Raw genomic sequence first — 7,035 nt, forward strand, 5'->3', positions numbered from 1 at the left:
ACAAAATGACTAATAAACTGGTGGATGTCCCAACTACTAAGTACCTAATACCAGCCCAGAAGAGAACAAGAAATAGCCATGCATTCAAGTACCAGAGTTATCAACCAAGGATTGAGGTGTTCAAGAATTCATTCTTTCCTAGAACTATCGCAGAGTGGAACTCACTGTCACCAAGTACAGTAGGGGCATTGTCAATAGATAGCTTTAAACAATGTCTAGAGCTAGAAGTTCAAGGGTTAGGTGTAACAAGTCGATCGGTGTAATATAGCCAGCTGCCGCCGCGCCGCGTGCCTGCGAAGCTGGTGTGTTACGCCGAAAGGCGGTTATACCGGCTATACAGATACAGATACAGATTTTTTGTCATTTCTGAAATATCTGGGCTGTAGGATTATTTGACTTTATTAATTGTTTTTTCCTGGAAATTCGAATATTCCTGCTGTGCCCTGCTGTTAAAACTTAATTTTCAGCAAGTAAACCTCACCTGTAGTGAAAAAAAGAAGTAAATAAACACAAATTTCTTTCTATATTGCAATAAAATGCTACTTGGACTATGCAGAAAAGCAATTTTGAGTGGGTCAGTCTTTTTATTTTTTTAATTATTGCTAATTAAAAATGCACTTTTCACACCTGGTGGCACACCTGTTTACACTGCCCAGCAACTTTGAAAGTCCATATCTCGGGAACGATAAGTCCGATTTTCGTTCTGTAACTTTCTTTTTTTAAGGTTTAACATCCTCTATCTGAAAATATTTATGTCTTGATTCCTTTGGATACATAATTATTTTTCAACTGGAAACCCGACTAATTGGGAAATTTTCCAGTTTCTGAAATAATTCCCATGCCACTTTTCCATCTGGTATCCTTCCTTGTACTAGTAGGAACATTATATAGTTTTACTGAGAAGAGTTGGAGAAATGTTGTGTAATATTCTTTGTTTAAGTTAAATTAGAGTCAATTCCGCGTCACCATGAGGGTTGTTATTGTCATTATTTAGAAATGCTTTCAATTCCTTGTAATTGTTTGTCCAAGGAATTTTATCATTTGCAAATATATCTTTTCAAGATTCTAAATATTTCCAAGGTTGTAAAAAACTTGAAATCTACTATTTTTACCATTATTTCGAATTCTTTTCAACATTTTCTAAATTGCTCAGTGGACTGGGAATAAAGTAATTCACACATCTAAGTCCATAATGTCCAAACTCCCTCGGCGTGTCATCCCTCTATTCTGGCCAATTTCCAATCTTTCCAGTCCCGTTCCAAAAGTGTCCGAAGCCTGGTAGAGGCTAGCATATTCCTTTGAACTCCGCGGACAACTGTCGACAAGCCCAGAAGTTTCCACTTCCCCTTCGCGGAGCCCATTCGTTAAGCCTCTTCGAGTCTGAGCCTCAGTTGAAGATGTGTGGCGGAGAAATTTGTCCTCTACTTTTCTCAAGATTATATCAGTTTAGTTTGTCGGCGCTGTATCCTCAATACATACCAGGTATGTATAGAATTCTTGCTACCTCTCAAAGTACCGAGTTGGCACGAAAATACGTCATTTATGTACGTGAATTGTACCAAAGCATCTTTGAAAATCTATGTTGCCCGGATCTCAGTCACAAGAAGGTTGAAGAAAAAATGGGAAAAATTGCCCGCTTTTTTGGAATTAGATTCAATGTTAAGTTTTATTTCGGCCCTCAAATCAGAGATAGCGCGAGAAGTAATATCGCAAGCAACTTCTGATGAGTCGCAAGACGTACCCACGCCCCGGCCCAGGTCCGTACCAGTCAAGAATACCTACCAGTCCCCGGGCCGGGCGGACCAGAACCAGGATCCACGCACAAGGGCCTTCCGTGAGCCACCAGAAGTTCCACAAGAATGGCCACAAGAAAGGGTTCATTTCCCTGGCCACGGAAAATGCTGTGGCGTGACTTATGGTGAATTGATTTACCAATCTTTGTCCACGGTTATGTAAAAAAAAACCTGATCGAGTCTCATACTCGTAAAGTGTCCCGTGTGGTGGAAGATAAGTTAAGTCATCTGTCAGATCTGATGTTTGACGCAGTTTACCATGATTGGGTCACAGTTAGAGAGCTACATGCAGCGATCCTGTACGGGTTGGAACGGGGGACGCTGACTTGGATTCCGACATGTTTGACACATGCAGAGACAGACATTACCGTACATACACAGGGTAGTGTTTCGCGCGGGAATGCTCAGGGGGCGGAGCTACCGACGGGTACACGTGCTACAGCTGGCTCCTCCAGACAACGCTATTGTGGCGGTTTTTAGTTAGGATCATGTTCCCTACAATCTGGGCACTGGAGTTCGAGATGGAACAGTAATGTACTTCATGTCTGCAGTGCTTGTCTAGTGTAGTGCAACACTTCCACGTGATATCCGCCCTTACAGCGAGGAGTCCTTCCTATTGCTGTCGGTTGTTCTGGAAAAGTATAGAATAAACTTTTCCCAGTTTTGGCCACCCTGCGTCTTGAATCTTTATCGATAGATAATTAGCTATGATCAGACTGTCAGACGACTTCTGGTTGACAACTTTCTGTCAGTAATAACCGTAAAGTGTATCTTGAGCAAAATCCAAACATGCATAGTTTGTTTTGTGGTGCCATTTATGTTAAAAGACGGGCTCATGGGAGGTCTTTTTTTTGGGGGGGGCTACTATATATGTATTTGATGTAAGTTGCAGTTTTGTGAAGAACTACGGTAAGGCTCAGACAATAAAAACAGGATAGCATTCTACTGTGGTTTGCGTTGTTACATTTCTGTGGAGAAATCGGTATGTCGATGTTTGAGTAGGGGGGACGTAACTTCAAGCGTTCTACAAACCCCTACAAGAGCCTCGTTCAAAATATCATTCAATTTTACATTACAGCAAAACTGACAGAAGCTTTCCAAAGCCTACCAGTCAGGATTAAAGTGAAAAACCACCAGAACCTTGATCTGTCCACAATGCTACATGTGCTCCAAGACGAGGCCAACAGAGACCACACAGCTGAAGACTTCTCCATTTCATCATGTCACATGGGATACAGGGCAATGTGTTTGCCACTGATGGCTTTAGTGCTGAACTCATTGATATCTTTCCCTCTTTAACGGGAACCAGTGCCTCTCTCTTTTCGGTAAACCCAAGCTGTTCTTTTCCAGGCTTGTCAGGGGGATAAAGACCAGACTGTAGCTGAGTGTGCTTATTCTGATTCAAAGCCCTCACCCTCAGCCATTCTAGCACATCTCTCAACAGAGGCTGATTCCTTTCTTGCTCGAGCTACAGTGCCTGGGATTGTGGCATACAAGCGGGAGGATGCGCTGACTTTGTGAACGTTCTGGCGAAAGTGCTGACAGAACATGGAAACTCCCAAGACCTGATGCGTATGATGGCTACAGTAATTGATGAACTAAACAAGGAGCACGAGCACAGTCCATTCTGCTGCACGACACTCAGGCACAAACTGCTCTTCCATCCTATCTTTTACCCATATCACCCTATTCAACCATTGGTTTTGGGGTCTCAATCACCATCTTTTGGTTAACGATCTTACTCACAACCTGTCTCATTAAAGTTTTTTGGACCTACTCCCAACTACTCTAACTTTGACCTGAAGTAACTGATTCCCATCACGGAAATTCACATTTAAGTCAAAATTGCCCTCAAGACATGATTGGCTATAAATCTAAAAGGGGCTTTGAGCTCTACCCAAATACCCCGTTCCTTTGCATCGAAAATCAGTTAAGCCCTTTCATGTTTGTTCATGCACATTGCTTTCAGACAAAATATATGTATGTAAATGTTCCTGGTGTAAGATTTCTAGACTACAATAGAGAATACGTTTCTGGGAGTAAGAATATTCTTCTCATGAGAGTAGAAAGACATTCTTGTGCAAGATCCTGAATCTAACTGTATATATTATACTTGTATTCATTATATATATTTCCTTGAAAAAGACTGGAGTTGTACAGTCGAAAATTTGGGTGAGTCCAATTTTTGTTGTGTTGGAAATTACAGTTTAAACTTACTTCATAATGACTTCTACCAACACAGATGAACTTTCAAGATAACATTATATATATTATTGTACTTGATGTAAGTGCAATGTTCCTGGTGTAAGATTTCTAGACTACAATAGAGAATACGTTTCTGGGAGTAAGAATATTCTTCTTATGAGAGTAGAAAGACATTCTTGTGCAAGATCCTGAATCTAAGTGTATACATTATACTTGTATTCATTATATATATTTCCTTGAAAAAGACTGGAGTTTTACAGTCGAAAATTTGGGTGAGTCCAATTTTTGTTGTGTTGGAAATTACAGTTTAAACTTACTTCATAATGACTTTTACCAACACAGATGAACTTTCAAGATAACATTATATATATTATTGTACTTGATGTAAGTGCAATGTTCCTGGTGTAAGATTTCTAGACTACTTGAGCTAGCGTAGTGAGAGTACGCTTAGTGTTTAAGACCTAGGATTGACGGTAATCCGTAGTCTCTACCAGACTCCTTTGCAGGCTGAATAAATAGTAGAAATCGGCAAAGGGGGAAATCATTGGCCAGAGGAGTTGGCCGGCCATAGAGGGTCCAGCTTGCCTGCACGGAGTCTGTGGAAAGTCGCTATCCTCTTTGAAGTCCGCAAATGGGTTTTAAATAGGTGCGAAGTGCCAGAGTAAGCCGTTTATTGCTTTGCCTGTCAAGTGTGACGGGCCGGAACTCAGGCCTCCCAAAACATGAAAAACGTATGGCCTGACTTTCCTTGTCAAAAGTATATTCCCCATGGAAATTGTAAAATAAACGGTAGAATTACATTATAAAGGGGCTGTATGGCTATATTACCGACAAAATCAGGAACATTCAAAAGACAAACCTCGTAAACAATGTCTTCTGTGTTGATTTCTTTCACGGGCGGCTTTATCGCCATTTTGGGACATGGAAGAATCTATTCTGTGTGTAGGGGAAAAGCGTCTTTGAAATACTTCAAATCCGTGTCAAAAGATAGCAGATATGACATCGTACAGTAATAATATAACACAGTTATACTGTCATACTGTAAGGATGTACTTCAAGTCGTATCAATATACATTGAAAGGTAGATATTTTATGACTCTACACACGTGTTCCCTCGAAATGGACTCTTCGGTAGCGTGCCCGGCGGGGCCGGGCGCTTTCTGGAAAAACTTTCCTCAAACTTCTACAAGATCCATCACGGGATTAGATTTTAACCACACATCTGTGAAGAACAATAAAGCATGTATGCTTTCCTCAGCAGGTTGATTGGCGTTTAAAATGGGCAGTGGAACTCAGGGATTGCAGCAATTTGCAGGTTTCTTCACGCTCGTCTATCCAAACATGTGCGGAGGTGCACCGAGTGGGGAGAGCTCGTCGTGTTTATGTGGGAAAATTTGTGTTGTTTCTGCTAGCTTTTTAATAAGGCATGTCAGAGACTAGGTGCTGATATTAGTTCCCAAGTAATGAGCTGATACTGACTTAGCAAACCTGTTCATGGTGGCCTGGATGTCACATTGTGTATACAGATCGGCCGGAGGAGAGACCCCGCCGGGTTTGGTTGCCAGCGGGCCTGCACGCGGGCCTGCACTGATCTGAGGTGCTAAGCTACTGTCCTTGTTCCGTAGATCAGCGGATTAATTTTATGTCCTTTCATCGTAGCGACTTTCCACAGACTCCGTGCAGGCAAGCTGGACCCTCTATGGCCGGCCAACTCCTCTGGCCAATGATTTCCCCCTTTGCCGATTTCTATTATTTATTCAGCCTGCAAAGGAGTCTGGTAGAGACTAGGTAATCCGCCCTAGACCTCGACAACACTTGGGAAGCAGCAAACGGTCTGTTACAAATTTGGTTCCCACACCGGGAATCGAACCCGGGCCTTGGCACGGATGGAATCCAGTACACACCATCAGCTACATGTAGACGAAGGACGAGACAACTCAAATACAATCAAGCCAAAGAAGCGTCCAAGCAGTTTACTGAAACTTCGAATAGCAGACCTCGAGGAAAATGAACATGAGAAGCGCCTTGTGACCACACCTATACTGCCGACTCTCTTTCCAGCCTAGCGAATGGAGTCAGTTGTCCCCATTATTTGTAGAAGTAATTAATGATATAAAATGTTTTCAATGAGCTCGGTGTGGTGTGAGTGAGTGAGTGAGTGAGTGAGTGATTGTAAGATCTCACAAATTATTATTTTAAACATTATAGAATATATTCAAATGCGAGAAAGACAACACCTTAGAATTATGTTGGGTTACGTTGTAATATATTAGGTCGAAATTGTAAAGCTTGGTAATGTTGTGTCTCTTTAAACCTTGTTTTCCACAAATCCAGTTTTATCATTGACAGATTTTAACGCCTAATCTTTTTTTTTTCTTTTTTTGTTATTAGGGTGAACATGGCAACGGCAGGACACGGCTCTTCCACCGGAGTTCGTCAGAACTGCTTAGATGTGTCTCCCAACGGAGTTTTCAAGGTCGACTGCGACAGCAAAACAAGCAATGCTAAAGACCAGGAGGAGGTGGTACGGCAGATCCTCAGGAACATCAGCTGGGTCAAACAGGTCAGACTTACTTTCCTTAAAGTCCCTGTCACACACCAAACAGATCAGACAAAACTTCTCTTAACCCTTGCCCTGCTGGCATTTTTTAGACAATATTTTCAAATAATTTGATGTCTTAATCAGGTCATAGACCCTTGACTTTTTTTCCCCTGCGGTGGTGTGGTTACTTCCGCCTTCCTTCTGTTTCGCTACAGTGTGACACCCCCAATGCAAGTACATGATATATGTAGAGAGCTAAATGGTAGAGGTACTGTATGTGCAACCCATATATGTATGGGCTCTTCAAGACAAGGGTTTTAAAGGGTTTTTCTATTTTGAACGTTTTTAAGGAGAACATTCTCGCTTCAACCATAATGGAAGTACTATAGTTATTTGGTATATAGTAAAAAAACGTATATGAAGGATTGTTGTTTTGAGACCTTAACATCCAACAAACCCATCTAACTAAGCTGAACCAGCCCCCACTGAGCCAGA

The sequence above is a fragment of the Branchiostoma belcheri genome, unplaced genomic scaffold, assembly GCF_001625305.1.
Source record: "Branchiostoma belcheri isolate BF01 breed outbred unplaced genomic scaffold, Haploidv18h27 scaffold297, whole genome shotgun sequence".
Lineage (NCBI taxonomy): Eukaryota > Metazoa > Chordata > Leptocardii > Amphioxiformes > Branchiostomatidae > Branchiostoma > Branchiostoma belcheri.